Raw genomic sequence first — 17,197 nt, 5'->3', positions numbered from 1 at the left:
TTCAATCCAGTCCTTGTACCTGATAGTCTGATAGTATTTAATATGCACGAAGAAACAGAAAAAAACCCAGCAGAGACCTGAAACAGGACCTGAAAGATGCATCTGGCCCTCAGGATGAAAGTGTCTGATTGGCAACAGCTTCATTTTGCAGCATGACAGTGATCCCAAACACACTTCCAATGCAGTAAAACCATAAGTAGATAGAAAAACACACAATTACAACACCATCAGTCATGGATTGGCCTCCACAGAGACTGGACCTTAACATTTTTGGAAGCAGTGTGGGGTCAAGAACAGAACAAAAGACAGTCAACATCCAAAGAAGAGCTTTGAATGTCTTCAAGAAGCCTGGAGAACTATTCCTGAAGACTACCTAAAGAAATTACAAGAAAGCTGCCTAAGAGAGTTCAGACTATACTGAATAATAAAGGTGGTCATACCACACAGTGACTTTCAAGCTTAATAGAATTGTTCAAACTGTGTTTTTGCCTTATATACTGTATTTCCATTTATGCTTACACATTTTTCAATTAATCTCTTCACCCATTTCCCCAAATAAAGACACAAGGGATGGCTCATGACTTTTGCACAGCACTGTGTAATATTAGCATTAACCAAAGTCAACTTCATAAGTGTGTTACCTAAATCTGAAGTCAGCAATGCAAATACTCCAACAGTGAGGGCTGACTTTGACTGAATGAGGAGAAATATTGGATGCTATAGTAAACCGGGGGAAAAACATTTTTCGTCCTATTTTTTCATCTCGAAAGGTAAAAAATCCTACTAAAAAATGCCTGAAGGAGACTTTTTAAAGCATCCATCCATTTTCTTAACTGCTTGCCCAGCTTAGGTTTGCACTGGTGAGTGGGTAAGTGGGGGTGCTCAAGGCAGAAAGGCCCCAGCTGACGAAGCGGTTCAAACCAGGAATCTCCTTGCTGTTAGGTGACACTGCACCACTGTTCTGCTCTTTTCTCAAGCATATCTAACACTATGTGAAGGCTTGAGGTATTATTAGCAACAGGTTTGCACTGTGTTGTGAGTATGCAATTTACTCACTCTCTTTTTAAGGCACCGTTGTGTTGGATTGCACTGTTAGACCTCACAGTGCATTGCAGAGCAGTGTGTCATATAGCTGTTCAGTGGGAAATTATCTGTCACACAGTTTGAGTAAAAGCAAAATCAAAGAGCTTTCTATTTGCTGCATGGCTGTTGTTGAATTGCACAAGCTTCTATAGCTGCTCCCAGCTGTGTTCATCCATAAAATGACTGCATACATAGAAACATGCACATGCTGTGTACGTATCAATGTTACATTTTGTCCAATTTCTTCAAACCAAAATCCCAAACCATGTTAAATTTGTAATTACTGTAGTTCCAGATGTCAGATTACAGTAATTCTGTTGCAGCCACACTTTTTAAAACAATAGTAGACTAATAAGTGTTTTATGATTGAAGCTCACTGTAATGATGTTTTCTCAATGCTAGTGTTGTTGCTGAATGAAACAAAAAAAAGTAATTTACCATTTCTTTCATCTATCAGATGAAGGCAGCCCAAATAATAAAAAAGAAAAGTCAGTGAAAATGAGTACAAAAGCCATTTAATCGCTCTCATCTTCCTCTTAATAACTGCAAATTTCCCCTTGGGCCCATGGGAGAGGGCCTCTCTGTGCCGCTGCCACCTTATCTGTCGCCTCCATATTTCAGCATGCTGAGCGGCTCCCTCAGTACCCAGCCCCCGGCCTCCTCTCATTGGGCCTGTGGGGAAGCTGGGCTCCTGGGCCCGCCATTGTTCTGGCCTGGGAGGAAAGTCCGGAGAGAGCCCTGAAAGCTGGAGTGTGGGAATATTAAAAAAGAAAGAAAGGGGGAAAAAACTTTAGCCACTGCTTCATTAAGTGGCAGCCTTTCACAAGCAAACATATCAGAAACAGCCCCCTTTCAGAGGTAGTAATTAGCAATTTGGAAACCGTACCCCCTCAGGATATACTGTTTCAATTTAGTCAGCAGCTTTGGATTCTTAGGCACTTAATATTCATTGTTTCTGCCTTCTTCCCAATTTCTCAACGTACATTGTCTAGTCTTTCACTGGTGATAAAGTGTTTTATCTGTCGTGTAATTCTTCTTTTGAATGAGCTCTCTGCAAGAGAAGTTAATATTTAGAAATAATTTTCTAAGGGATTTGCAGAGAATGTGAGGGATGCGATAGCAAAGTGCTCTTCACAAAGTGCCAAAGTGAATATCATATGGAGTTTGGAAGCTTCATTCAGTAAGTGTTGCAATAAATAATTGGACGAGGAAAGTTCCTGCAATTTCCTCTGATGAAGTTACATCTTTATGCGTCAACGTACGTGTTTGTGAAAACAAAAAAAATAAAGAAGCTCGCTACATCGGAAGCTCAACATGGACTCTGCGAGGAACAATGTGACACTAAAAGTACAGAATTATGAGCTGTTATTATTAATAAACTGCTGTGTTTGTATCAACCCTCTGCAAAGATTTAATAGCTAATGTTTTTGCAAACTGCTTATTAAGCCAAACCGCACATCACACCTCAGGGGTAGCAGACTGACACTTATCTTTGTCTCCGTGGAGCCTTTGTTTCAAAATGTTACCACTTCCATTCATTTTCAATCAGCATTGTCTAATAGAAATAATTGATTTTTTTTTTTTTTTGCCTCTTCTTGGCAAATGAAAAACGCTTGTGATTAAACACTTTGTCTCCAAATCTAAATTCCAAGATCGCCATCAACACTTGAGAAAAATAGGCAACTCATTAAAGCAAAAAAAAAAAAAGAAGAAGAAGAAGAAAGAAGTAGCTAAGATGTGAAAAGAGGAGACAGGGAATGAAATAATGAATGGAGTCCGAGCGAGCTATCTTTCCCAGGCAGAGCGTCACTAGGGATGCAAACTCTCAGCCACCAGAAATGAGCTACCTATCTGTGAAAAGAGTGACTGCTCCATCCTATTTGATTTGGCTCTCCTATCATCTCTTAAGAAGATGTCAGCCTTGCTTCTTCTATTGCTCTGAGCCTTTATCAACCCGGAGACGATTTCCCGGGGAGAAAAAAAGAAAGAAAAAAAGAAAGAGGGGAAGAGTAAGTAGGGGGAGAGACACATTTCAGTGCCTTTCAGGGAGCAACACTAAAGAATAAGTGTTATGCGATAAAAAGGGGGTTGTTAAATAGATCTGTCTATTTGTATGGTAATAATGATCGCTTAAAGACTCGAGTCTGCGTGACTTGTAGAACAAGGAAACAAATCTGTATTCAGGTATTGTGTTAACATGACTCTCCCAACGACCTTGTGAAACTTTCATACAGTAAAAAATGAGTTGGATTTGAGTTTTTTCCCCTTCTGTTTGTATCATTCTTTTCTCTGTCCTTTTAGAGAAGGGGAAGGGTTACAGAGCTGAGCGCCAGCTCTTTACATTTTAAATCATCTTTGTCAGAGCCGTTTTAGACCGATCTGGGAACGATTTGAAGAGTTCTCTGACAGATCTGTCTCTCTTTAAAAAACTAATCTTACGAGGGTGTCTGTTAATATGTTTCGATTATTGTTATGTGGCATCTTTTTCATCGCTCAAAAATATTTAACTGCAAGTAAAAGAAGACTTAAGTTACAGATGAGGACAGATGTATTGCTTCCACTATGATTTTTTTTTTGTCAAAAGCAATGAAGCAAAGGATTTTCAACATTTCTATATATACTAATTTTTATTTTTTAAAAAGAATAAATTAATTTAATCTAAACAAAATAACAGAATTATTCCAGAAAAAAAAAATACCATGGTCAAAATTATTAGCCCCCTGAAAAACTGATCTTTTAACTGCTTTAACTTTGTAATCCTCTAATCTTGGAAAATTAAGTTGAAACTCAGGTTACATTCGAATTTACGCACATTATAAAGACTTCAGCAATGGTTTGAGCTATCACTCAAGAAAGCATAGTGCCAAAAACAAAAATGAGTTTAGACTTGAGAAAAAAAATTACTGACGTTCACAAAGCAGATGTTTATACAAAGTTATGACAGCATTTTCAAGGGTCAAGAGCTGAAGCCAGAAGCATTACTAAGAAATTCAAAGAGAGCCACATAGTAAAGAAAAAACCTGGCAAAGGTAAGAAGTCTGGAAAAAATACTATGAGATGTGTCTACAGACCCCAGAAAAACTGTCAAGACACGAGTGAACGACTTTTGAAAGTCGGGAATTGCAGAATTCTTCTGCAGAAGCGACACTTTTAAGCCACACTAAAATATGCTGAGGACAACCTGCAGAAACATTATGGATACTGGAAGCTCGATTTGGAGAAATAAGGGAGAGGCCTACAGCACGAAGGTTAAGCATCCCCACTGTGAAACACAGGGGAGGGAGTATTATACTGTGGGGATGCTTCGGAGTGTTTCTGGAGGGGAATCTCATCAGGGTGGAAGGAATCATGAATAAATGTGAAGATTTAGTCTGATCTTCCAACATGATGACAACCTAAAAACATATGTCGCTCCAGCTGAAGAACTACTTCCAGAAGTCCTAAGTGAATGTGACTTACCAACCTGCTAACTCTTCATTCTGTCTTTAAGTGCTTTCTGTCATACACACCATAGTGGATGCACTGGGGGCAATTAGGTGTTCAGGCTCCATTTTCACTTTATAAAAGATTCTTGTGGGTGTGGCCACTTTAACTTTCAGGTGGAAGTTAAGGCAGGTGGCTGTAGCCAATAGCTGTCTCCTTGGCTTCACATCCATTAAGTGGAGTCACTGAACTGGACCCATCACCCATTTTTACGACACCGCTGCCTTTTGAGTATTTTTAATGCAATTATCAAGCCAATAATGTTGCAGTTAGATGCGCCAACAGTTTGTGGTACAGTTTTGGTAAGTGAACATCTAGTAACTTGTTTGTTTCACTGATTTATTTAGCACTAATTGGCAGGTATCCATGTCCATGTAATACACTCTAAATGCAGCTTGCTAACAACTCTTTCTAGCATTCGCTTGTAAATTAACAGCCACTCCAAATATGCTACATTCTGGCTCCATAAACAATAAATGGGTGACAGCACCGTTGTAGACCATCTGTAAGTGAATGTAATTTAATTATTAGAGCATAAACATTGTATACACTGTAAAACATTGCACATTTAAATTTTGCCTACCTTCTAGACTGGTTATAAACTCCCTAACATAAGCCTAGTTTAACCACATTGAAAGCACAGTGCAGAGGGCTGAATGTAAACGGTCTCTCATTAAGATTCAATGGCTCCAGTTTTCAATCCTCAAATGACATATGCCGTTAACAACACTATCTAAAAAGCTGGCCCACAAACCTCAGGAGCACAGTTTTGTTGACAAGCAAATCAAACACTCACAGTGTTTGTTGTGCTGCGTATCTGGAGACCCGTTTGTACATTGTCTGAACTGCATCAGTGCCACAGGTAGCCATGTCAGTCTGCTTTACATGTTTGACATTTCAATTTAGCAGGTGAGCAGGTGAAGCTGAGCCAATAAGTTGATCTTTTTTCACCTCCCGGGAAGGGATGAGGAAAATATTGAGCTCTTCTGATTTGTCTATTACAGACGCATTAGTAAAAATAATTAAAACTGGCAGTTCTGAAGATAAATCTAAACTTTCCTGAAGACTTTAACATTTCACTGATGCCATTTCTGTAAAAACAAAACAAAAAGACAATTCCGCTGATAGCCTTTTTACATGCTTAAGTATGCTTATATATATTATATAAGTGTGTCTGGTCAATTTCATATCAGTAAAACAAAAAAGCTAACACTACTATAAGCTAAATAAGGAGGTAACTGACTTATATTGTGAAAATAAAAAGTGCAATTTCTTTACTCATTTGCTTCTAATAAACCTCTTCATTTTTAATAAAAATTACAAACAAGACAATAAAATGTAACTGGGATGCACGTGCACTATTTAAGGGTTATAGAAAGAAGCCTTGAATTTCACACCAATTTACAAAATCACAACTGTGGGCCTTTTTGTGCTCATCCCTCACAAATGTATTGCTCTCCACGACGCCTGCCGCTGAACAGAGGAGTAAGAGAAGGAGGATTACTCAGACTACATGAAGCTCTCCAGGTCCAGTGCGGAAAGCACTAGCAGTCGATTGATTAGCCCATGCAGTTCGGCTGATTAATCAGGGCCTGTTAAGTGGAAACGAGCACCATTTATGGCTGATTATCTTCCCAGAAGGCAAAACCTTAAGGTGCAAACCACAGTGGAACTTTTTAACCTCCATTTAAGCCTTTAAGAATTTCTCTTTATTTCAGTAATCATAATCCTTGTTACATGCCTGGTTTCATTTAATTTCACATTTTTTGTGTGTGAATATAATACAGCTAGTCAAACTTTTTCCCCCCAGCTCCACAGGATACACAAGAGAAGCAACTTTTTTTCTTCCCTTCGTCACTTTAGTCCAAGAAAACTGAAGCTGTTCTGTATTTAATGTAATGTCACTGAGACGCAAAAGACTGAACAAGACTGCAGCTTAAAAACAACTAAAATGTTTACATATTTAAAGTCCAATTTATTTAGGTGAATGTAGCAAATAAGTAATATGTTTGCACAATATTTTTATTGTATTTCCTCTTTTCTGTTGCATTAAAAGGTAACTGTATTACTGATTTTGCAGCGGCCTTCTACATTGTGTGAAAACACCAAAGTTTCATCGTGTGCTCCAGCACAAACTGAAACACTTTAACTACTGCAGGCTGTGCTTCAGTAACAGTGAATGAACGACTTTATGTAAAGTGTCTATGACCTTTTACATTCAAGTGAGCTTGATATTATAGTAATGCTGACACTTCCAAATTGGAAAGTGAACACCTATCACCCAGAGGACAGTTGCAATCACCCTTTTCATCTTCTACAGTTCATTCTCAATGGAGCTAGACCACAGCATGTGACGCAGAACTTCCTACTCCCTCGCTATTGTAAGGTTTTCTAATGCAAACTGCATTAACGTGGGTGTTTCAGTCAAACATATCTGTGCTGCACCACAAGGAACATTTTCCCAGAGGTTTCTCTTCATAAACGCTGCAAAAGGACAAATGTGGCGGTGGCAGCATGCTCGTCTCAGAAGCCGAACCTTTAACGCTCGCGCCACACATCATGCTTCTGTCCAGGCTTGCAGCCCAGAGTGGCCTTCCCCAGCCTGGTCACCCGTTTCCATTTATCTGCTGGGATAACTATAAAAATCTGTCAGGAGGCAGGGTGGGTTTTTTCGCTCGGCTCAGCTCAGCCCGGCTGGCAGATTGAGAGCCCCCTGTAATGCACAAGTCTGTTTTTATTATTCTTGCTGAGGGAACACTATTTCATCAAGTGCATGATTCCACAGAAGAGAGGAGATAGCCCCGGCCCGGCTATATTTCTTCCAATCAAACATTCCAAGGGGAAAAATGAGTGGGTGCCATCAAATCCCAGAATAATGCTGCCAGATTTTATGTAAAAAGAAGGACTGATAGACAAATACAGGAAGGCAAGACAAGTTTAATGACGTGTGTTCAGGAGCTGAGATTGGAAAACTGACAGAGAAAAGCAGCCTCTTTGCTGGAATATAAATTGTTGTGTGCTGTAAAAAGGCTTTTATCTGGAGTGAATATGGGACGTAATACACAGGTCAGGGTTAAGTCATTTTCTCCGGCAAGTTAAGCGAATAATGAAGGCGAGCCCGCGCGGAGAGGAGCACTGCTACTGCCAGTTTGTCTTCATTTATTATGCCAAATCTCATGATTTTGGCGTTGGCGCGGTGAGTGCTCTGGCGCGCACCGGTGGACGACATATCGCTTAATTTACACAAGGTAATGAAAGCTGGGAATGGGAGGACAAAACAATTTACCTGCTGACACGGGAAGAAGTGATTTGCGAACATGGGGAGGGGGTGGGGGTGAGCGAAAGAGCAGGCAGAGGGCCAGGGCCAAGGGGTGGTAGGGGAGCGCAGATAGGGGACGATGGAAAAGCTGGAGGGGCGGGCGTGAAGAGTAAAAGGAGCGGAGTGTGTGGCGGGGGGGCAGGAAACCGTCAGGCAAGTCGGGGGTCGGCACCTGCTCGTCAGCTGATGATGATGATGCTGGCTTCGACGGGCGACGGTAAACTCTCCCACTTGGTCTCTCCCTCCCCCAGCATAACCGCCACAAAAATAGACGCAATCAGGGAGCGAAATTGACCTCAAATCTGGAGGGTCTGTGCTGACAAGGCCCTTGTTTTACTCCTCCTTTCTCCCCAATTGTAATCACTTATCAGAGAGCCACTTGTGAGGCAGGGACAGGGGGCTTCAGCGTCACTCTGGAGCTGCAACAGGTATCGTCACTCAAAGACCAAATTTCTGATGTCTGTCACTGAATTTGCAGACTAGACTTTGGCTAATTTATGTTTTCTTTTTATAAAGCATGTAAACGCAAAGCTCCTTAATTTAAAAACAAGAAAATTAAGAGAGGCTTACCTGCTCTGTAAAAACATAACCAATCAGCAATATTTACTCTCTATATAAATACTGCATATTATCCTTGGTTACGGTTCCTACACAATTACAGCCAACAGCGGTCTTAAAAGCGGACAACTGGCCACACATCTGATGGCCTTTCACACAAACACAAGAGACTGGACTAGACTCCCTGACAATATGGCTGGAGCAGCACTGTAATTTTCCAATCACTAGCCCTTCAGGCCAGGCCACTCCTTAGGGCAGTAAGATCAGATGAGCTTGAGCATTTTCTTTTGTAAGAGGCCAAACTCTATTTGTCTGCTCACAGGAACAAAAACAATCAGGGGAGCAGAGAGAGAGAGAGACCGGCTTTTTAGTCTCTCTGGAGATGGGCCAAAGACAGAGCAAGAGGAGGAAGAGGAGGGGGGACAGAGGCACATAGGGGGGAGGGACAGTGGGGTGACAGAGTTAACTGAGTCCCCCCCCCCAACCCTGCCCGCTGTGGGTGGTTGGCTCTGGTGATGATGAACGGGGACGCGGCTCAGCACCAGGTCCCTGCTGTCAAGGCTCTCCGCAGGACGAGACAGAGAGAGGAAGTGTCACTCTCGGCGGGCCTGCTGGGCCAACCTGGACTCTGCTGAGTCCTGCTGCTCGAGTCTTCACAACAAATCAAACACCATAACACCCACCCCCTCCCCACACACACACACACACACACACACACACACACACACACACACACACACACACACAAATCAGCTTCCGCCTCTGTCTGTAAAAATGTGTTAGAAACCACAGTCAGACTGTTCAGCGTCTATCTGAACATCCTCCTCTTATCCCCAATATGCATGCTGATATTTAGCAATCTTGAGCTTGAAGGAGAAGCCAGTCTTTGGGGCTGTGGTTGTAAGGGGGCCCCACTCTGTCCTCCACCCTCCCCCCTGGTGGCAGGCTCTCTCTCCACAGGCTTATTTCCCCTCACAATGAGAGGTGACAGTGAACAGTGGAACTCGTCAGTGTGAATAACACACAGTCACGGTTGGTGACACCCTCTGGTGGAGCACAACACACACACACACAGCCGCACAGTGACGCACACACCGAGGCTCAAGGGCCCGGTGGCAGGCGCGCTGTCAACCTCAGTGCGCTGCCTTCCATTACAGCTTAACTGGGGACAAATTGAGCAATCTGATGGGTTAAATTTGACACGTCTGACCTGTGTTTGTTGTACAGTACAGTCACTTTCAATAGTTTCCAGGGGTGAGAACAGCGAGTCACATGACTTATAGAAGATCCTAATGAACGTAATCAGCACATAGCATGCAACTGACGGCACAAATATGCCGTACCGTCGGGTCATTGTTGGTCGCGTGTCCGTCACTGATGCGCTGTACACTTAAGCCTTGCAGTGTCCTTCAGTGGCACCTTATAATAAGAGCAGCCCATAACACAACCAGTGGTCAGGCTTAATTTACCCACTTTCTCTGTCCACTGCCCCATCAGCATATAGTATCACATAACTGCTAATGGGCTAATGGGGGAAGAAGGGAGGGGGCGAGAATGAGGGGAAGACAGTGATAGGGAAATGGAGCTCAGGTTCATCCAAACATTTAATAACTTATCCAATCTGGAGTGTTCACCTCTTAGGTAGGCTAATTACATCATTTAACAAGCCCGGGCGAGTGGGCCAGCGTGGACGTTCCGTCTTACAATGTCATCACATAATTATGACTTATGCCGACGAGGCCTAGCAAGCTGGATGAAGTCAGCTTGCCATAAATTTTAATGATCACTTAGACAATACGAATGTTTGCAGGGCTTCCGCAGATTAGCAGGGAAATATGGACGCCATCAGAAGGTGCAAAAGTTGAAGTGTAGGAAATGTAGGAGGGGGAAAAAAAGAGGAGACGTACACAAAGTAAAAAGTAAAAAGTGTGTGTGTGAGAGAGAGAGAGAGAGAGAGAGAGACACCTTTGGGAACAGCGAGTTTAGACTGGGCTGACACAGTTGCTTGATTGTGTGAGATCAGGTTCTGTGGTCACTGGGGCTGCTAGGAGGCCGACGTCAGGCCTGTCAGAGGGCTAAACACCCGAGTATAGTCTGTTTCAATGGAAAAACAGCAGCTGACACTCAACGCTCGCGGGCCAACTGCTGACCTCATTCTAAGAATAAAACGTGGACGGAGAGGAAGAAAGCCTGACACATCTAATACGGAAAGTTGATGCTTTATTTCTCCATGCAGCAGAAGTTTCTAATAACTTCCAGAAGCTGAGGGGGGAAAAATAAAAAAGGCCATAATGTTGGAAAAATAGATGGCCCATAATGAAAAGGGCTGAGTTTCTTTTTTTTTTTAATAGCTGTAAAATGGCTAATTAGCCCTCTATGATTGATCTTTGTGGGCACACGCATTGGGAGGTTTGAGTCTCCTGGGCTTTAATAGCTTTCTGGTAAAATAATTTTACATTTCTGGTGTAATTAAGGAAAGTTCTGTGACCTCAGTGACCTCTGAGTTTGGTAAGCAGGAGTATTTTTAGAAGACAGCTTTGGTTCCATTAATATTATATCAATAAAAATGGTCTCTGTATTAAAAAAAAAAAAGACAAAAAAGTAGCTTAGCATGAAAATTATGAGTGTAAACGTACACCGGTGAGTACGGAGTATTGATTTCAAGATGCATGTGACCTAACAATATTCTGCTCTTATGAAAAAAGGAGAAAGAAGAGCAGGTCAAAGAGAAGCTGATCTCCTTGGCACTTAATATTAATGTCTGTTTTGTGGCTATCCTGTTTCTGGAGGACCCAGCTTCTGCAGTGGAGCGATTGAATGACAGAGATTACCTATGTGGAAATCCCCATGAGACAGCTGATTCATAATGCAGGACACCACAAAAAACAAACAAAAAAAACAAACAAACATGTTTTTGTTTACCCACAGGTACAGGTTTGATCAAGGTTTCAGTTTCTTGTTTTTCCCTCCTTCAGAAACCTGGTTCACTAGACTGAAATGGATTGTGGAGAAAGTCATGGGTCAGGAGGTCTCAACCTAGAGTCGATTGTGGCGTCTGGCACCCATAAGGCACCTGTTCCTTCTCGACCGAGGCGGGGGGTCAGCCGCATCATATTCATCCCATTCAGTCTGCGTTGTCCTAGAGGGGATATAACATGAAGACATAATCTCACACCACCATTTCATTCCTTCAGCAGCATTATATTAGATTGAAACTTCCCTGCACACTTTCCTGGGGCTGTCAAATGAGCTGTCAGTCATGTGTCAGACCCAGCCCCTGCTCATCTGCTCTAATACATCACACAGCCTTTTATATGTATCAGTATGAGCGGGACTCTCTACACAAACGCCAGCAGCTCCTCTGAGACGTACAGTGATTGATAACATTTCCCCAGCTCTTCGCACTTCTGCCCATTTGTATAGTTGGTTGGAGTAGGGCCCTTGGTGTCCACTGACATGTACAGTGCCCATCATCGCCCCACGGAGAACATGACATCAGCCTTGGAAACACATCAGCTCGCTCTGATACATGCCAGGAATGAGCGGCTTTCCATTCATAAAGTGCAGCGTGACAGCCACTGACAAATGACCTGTAACAGATTCTGATATTTGTATTTTCAGGACAATAAAAGCAGGATTAAATCAACCATTTAACCCCCCCATTATCATAGCTGATAAATGTTTATCACTATATTAGCACGTAACTAAAGTTTATTGCCTCAGATACTGTCAGCTGCTGACTCTAGCTTGAGATTGCCGAGGGGAATCCTGAGCCTGTTTTTTGTATACACTCATATTGGCATCCTGGCCGAGCTAATGGCCACTTGGCACATAGACACTATCCATCCCAACCCCGGCTTCACTAATCCAATTGAGGCAACCTGCCTGGCATGAGCGAGACTCATCTGTCTTTACTGTTCATTAATGGGGGCTCCTCCTCGAGCTCAGAGCCCATTCACATTCCTTCGGATCTGCTCGAAACCAAACCCTCTCGCTAAAACAAAAGATATGTGCTGGAGATTCAGCAGGGAGGGGATGGGGGGACAGATCCATAATCACTTATGAGATCCATAATCGCTGCTGTGTGGGGTAAAGTAGCAGGAAACATTAAACCTCCCGAAGGGATGAGTGTCACTTTTTTTCCCCCAGGCATTATAAACCCCCCCCCCCCAAAAAAAAACCCCACTTTTCTCTACAGGTGTGCAATCAGCTGAATGTTATGACAGCCATGCCACATTTCTATTGTTTTCTAAAGCCGGTCTCACTTAGTCCTGTCCCGAATAAAAAGCCTTCTTGAGACTTTTTTTTTTCCTGTGCTTGAGCTTCATGTCTAGCGGTGGACTGATGATAATGTTTCTAATCTTGTTACATTGCACACAGAATTGTCTTCCATGTTAATGATAGGCCAGCGTCCCGTCTCCTGTTCCGCTGCGATGCTTACTTTCAATTTGTGTACTGTCATCTCCCTGCCACGCAGTTGAAATTGATGCACTCTCTTCCTTTTAATTAAATCAAAAACAGTTGGGGGGCCCATGCAGGTGGGAGGATCTGCTCCCATATGCAAGCCATCACAGCGACCGAACTCCAGGACAAATTAGGGTTGCTCCTCTTTACCTGTTTTCACGTGACCAGCAAAAGTATTTCTTACATTATAATCCAACTTAATGAGCTATAATTCTGCATTTTATCAGGAAAACAATTCCATTCTGGATTCCGCTGCAGTCTAACTTTCCTATACTGATTCCAGTGAAAATGGATGTGTTTCTTTTCTTAGAAAATAAATAAATAACAATCCCAGGAATCTTTCTCAGGTAGGTTTTGCCCTAAGGCACAACTCAAGCCAAAGCTTAAGAAATGAGAGCATAAAATTCCCACACATTAGAAGACAGATAATTGGATTTCCTGTGTCCTGTACGGTGGGCGGTGTGGTTCCTGCAGCTGTGACATTATCAAGGTAACATAACCTGAAGGCTGTGGTGCAGCAGCACCAGGCCCCGCAAGGCCTGTCCTCCAGTTCCACATCACTGCCTGCTTGGCTATTCATCCTGTGGACCCTGCAAATGAAATTACGGGAGGAAGAGCAAAGGACATTCTTTGGGAATTAATCCCATTTATGCCTAAACCCACTTCAGATTTTTATAGTGAGGCCTTCTTTAGATGTAAGGTGCATTTACAATTAGACAAGGCCTTAGGAGGATTGAAAAATACTGTGTGCGTTTGTTTGTTTAGGCAGGTAATTTGTAGATACAGACTGAATACAAGGTGGCTCAGAGAATCATAAATTACACATTAAAACTGGGTGTGTAAGAAAAAAAGAGTTACACATTTTACATATTATAGACTCAGCATCAGGCATCTATGAGTCACTCAGTAAGTGTGTAAGTGCTGCATTAATATAATTATATTTTGGATCATAATAAACAGCAACCAGAGGTATAAATGGAAATTTAAAGATGAATTATAAATGTAAATACTTCTACACAGCAAACGAAGATTTGGCATGCATGTATATAACCTATTATAAAAAATGTAAGATTTCACAAAATAAAAACACACATTATAATCCCCATTTACCACCAACCCAAGTTGTTTTCTGTGTTTACAAAAAAGAAAACTTTGAGATATTTTATAATTTAATACTCTAACTGGATAAGTTTACTGGTAGCTAGTAGTCCGTTTAATAATATAAACGGGGAGGGGGAATAATTCAGAGAAACCTAAATCTGAACTTACAAACCCAATCCTCGTTAACATTAAACTAAAGGTGGGGAAGAAGAAGACACAGGCATAGTGAGGGGAATGTGTGGCGTGTTCTGGAGGTTTAATGACTTAAAAATAATAATAATGGCCTCGGTTTACGTTGAAGGTTTCTGCGCGCCAATCAAGAAAATGTTTCACTGTCAGCTGTGCGACAGGCCGCTTTTTAATTACTTACTTAAATAAAAGCTTTGTTTCCTTCTTACCTCACAGACACAAGCACAAACCGTATTCTTTTCTGGTATATTCTGCTTTCTATCTCTTTCTTAACAACACAACCAGAAGAAGCGCCTGACATCAATTAGTCCTGTCCGTGTGCTCTCGCGACGCACTGCAGATAAACACTGCCCCCTAGTGACAACATGTGAGCACAGCCGCTCAAAACTGAGATTAATGTCAGAGTTTTGGGGGTAGAAACAGGACAACGATCTGCTCGGCAAAGCCTTCCTTTCAATGAAATTATCGGCGAAAAACACTGTATGTAATTAATTCAATAAAATCAAATGACTGACCTACACACTTAAATACACTGGCCTTTTACATGCATTTAGTATATCTAGAAATACAAAGCCGGACACACATGTGCACTCAGAGACACACAAACACTGTATGAGCATTAGTACAAGGGCTGGGCTGATTACATCTCCTTCACTGTCCTCATCAGGACCAGTGCAGATGACAGTCAGAGACGAGAGGCCTCAAACACACACAGCCACACACACATACTGTCAATACAATCTGCCTTATTCACGTCGCACACTCATATACTGTACTCCTAAAGACAAACACAAACAAACATGCAGAAACACACACACACACACACAGTGACAGGCTCCTCAGGCTGCCTCAGAGCACCGGCAGGTCCCTGCCATTATCCCGTCCTCTACCCTAAACACGCAGTTTTAATTTCAAAGCTCTGATTAGCTGATGATTGCATGACAGCCGCCGACCAGGTTCCCTTTTCGCCCGGCTCCCAGACTGCAACTCAATCATGCCCAATTAGTGGGTCCCCAAACACTCTCTCTTATTAGAGGACTCATAATCGACTCATTGTGTCCTGATTTGGCAAATAAATCACTCTGGAGGCTGCTGACTACCCCACCACCACTCCTCCCCTTTTTCTCTCTCCCCCACTTCTCCCACTCTGTCTTTCACTGCCCACTCCCCTTCTTTTCCTTGTCCAAGGGTTCAGTGACAATGTTTTCAGGCACGCTTTTCATTGGAGCTAACAGTTTGAACAACGCCGGACTCCTTTTTTTCCCTTTTTTTTTTTATTCCCCCTGAAGAATGAAGAATAATTTAGCAGCTAAGGCAAGGCAGGCAGCATGCGGGTGTCCTTGTCCTACAAGGTTAAGAATCCATTCCATCTGAGCAAGAAAGGAGTGAATTAAAATAAATGATGGCCAGATATTTACTGCGAGTTTGCAGATGAAGCCAAGATCCTCTGTTGGACCAGCAGGGCCTGGGTTGCCAGTGGCTCAGTGTAGCTCGTGCGACCTCTCTACACTCTCCCTGCTTAACTGGGGAATAACGCTCAATGTCACATTATTCCTAGCCTGCAACTGATATAATTATATATAGGAATATAAATAAATATGCCTATGAAAGTGTATGCTTGGGACATTGGGGCAATTTAGACAGAGGGGCATATATATGAAACTACTGGGTTGTGAAAAATAATTATAATCTAATTGAATGTGGAGAAAACGGAGCTTTGGAGACATGGACAAGGAGATTCTAGGGAGACCGGATAGGAAGTATAGAGATACTAATGTCCTTCAGCCTGGAGAACCAACCATCACAGGATTCCTTGGCTGAATTCTTTGCTCCATGCAGTTCCACGCGATAGAAATCCAACAGGGGAGCTTTACAGACTCAGCGGGTGGACCTGTTGGAGCCCAGAGGCTTGCAGAGCACTGGGAGGCCTGTGATGCTGCGTGTAAGCAGGAAACTGCATGACTGTGATGTAGTGGACTTATAGTCAGCATCTGAGAGAAGCTTTAGCAATGTCCCACTGTGACACGAACCCCCTTGTTCTGCTGCTCTCCTTTAACGAAATCAAACCAAGTCTTTTCACCTACATAGTCTCACCCGCCTCCATTCCACCAAGGGATATTTATTCTATGTGTGTGTGTGTGTTGAGTGGTCATTAGTCTCTGTTTACAGGAGAGAAATCCTGGCCAGCTGGCATGTGACGCGTGATGTGCCGCATTGTGGTCTACCACTGTGAGACCCCCGTGGCAGAGTCGTGGAGGCTCGGCAACCCCCTTCCCCAGGCGGGCCGCGGAGACCGCAGCGAGCCCTCGGCAGATGGAGCCTCCAGCGTTTCTCGTCTCTCATCCACAAGCAGCGAAGAGGTGGAGCAAACGCTGGAGGTGGGACTGGGCCTGGCCCCCATCCCAGATGCCAGGAGAAGGCCGAGACTCTGACGAAGCCCTGCTGGGAGGGTGCTGGGCCGGAACAGGTGCAGCCTCAGCCCCCTCTATCCCCCCTCTGTCAGCACCTCAGTGGTGGAGCCCACACTCGTTTCCTGTCCTCACTCCTTCTCATTCACACACTCGAAAGGTGTTGTAGGACTACATCCAGCCCCTCCCTCCACCCTGCAACAAATCCAGACACCGAAAAAAAAAATCATAACCAGACAGTTCAGCAATAAGACGACTTAAAATCTTGTCACCTTCTGTCTTCTCTTTCAGAGGAACTAAATTACAAAGTACCAAGTTCACAGGATAGCTGACCCTCAGGGGGCAGACTGCAGAGTCGTGTTGACTCAGGAGTTTTTCCTCTCCTGGCTATGATCAACTCTTCAGCTGACCTCGTCGTTGCCAGGGGGCCAACGCAACCGCTTTCCCATCAGCCACTGCTTTATCCCCAGCAGCTACAAGACAAAGAGGTTCTGCTTTGTACCTTCTGTAGCCGGCATCCTGCATGATAGGAAGAGTTTATGACTGGGGAGGCTGGGAAAGGGAGGGCGGATGGGGAGGCCCAACAGCCCAC

This window comes from Rhamphochromis sp. 'chilingali' (assembly GCF_963969265.1).
Source record: "Rhamphochromis sp. 'chilingali' genome assembly, chromosome: 21".
In the NCBI taxonomy this organism is placed as follows: domain Eukaryota; kingdom Metazoa; phylum Chordata; class Actinopteri; order Cichliformes; family Cichlidae; genus Rhamphochromis; species Rhamphochromis sp. 'chilingali'.
This window is presented reverse-complemented; position numbering follows the sequence as displayed.